Below are 830 nucleotides of genomic sequence, written 5' to 3' on the forward strand. Positions count from 1 at the left end.
ACGGGCCGTTGATGGAGGGGTGGTCAATTGGACAATTTTGGCAGTTTTGTTGCCATGTCTTTGGTCCTATTCTAGGGCCCCTCGTGGTTCCTAGGTGGAGTAATAACCATATTTTAAACCCCTACACATGTTCATATAGGTCTTAGATTCCTCCCACATCAATTTGGACTCCAAACAACTGACAAAACATGCCAAGGCACACAAGAACTAGCATAATCACATAGACGTCTTGTTGTTAAAAGTCTTGGTAGTCCCTTGACGTTTGACTTCCAGACTTACCAAAAAAACTTCAAACATTATAATTAGCTATTTTAACACATTATTAAATAATGAAACACTAGTGAAGCTCTAGTTCAACCGAGTTCATTATGAGGGTCATTACATTCTCCCCCACTTAGAAAAACATTCGTCCTTGAATGACACTAAACACTTGTAAGGATATCAATGACTCAACTAGAAGCATACAAAACATCAAAACATGTTCAAAACATTCATATTCATCACACCAAATTAACAAGGAACATAAACTACACATTAATAAGCTTTTTTCGCAACACAGGCAACTCTGTGGAGCAATTTCCACAATTGAAAGAACATACTTATTTCTTCATTTTCTCTTAATTTATGAAGGATATACCTTATAAAACATTATACATGCTCATATACATCATTTATACACACATTGAAACCATTCTTCATGAAAATACAATTTCGTTAAATTTTCAATTTCTTTACAGTGAGCACCAAATCCTCACAGTGAAGCATGCTTAATAATTCAAAAATTCATCTTTTAAGTAATTTATTATGAAGTCATGAAAATGTGAGATATA

This window comes from Solanum pennellii, chromosome 11, assembly GCF_001406875.1.
Source record: "Solanum pennellii chromosome 11, SPENNV200".
NCBI lineage: Eukaryota > Viridiplantae > Streptophyta > Magnoliopsida > Solanales > Solanaceae > Solanum > Solanum pennellii.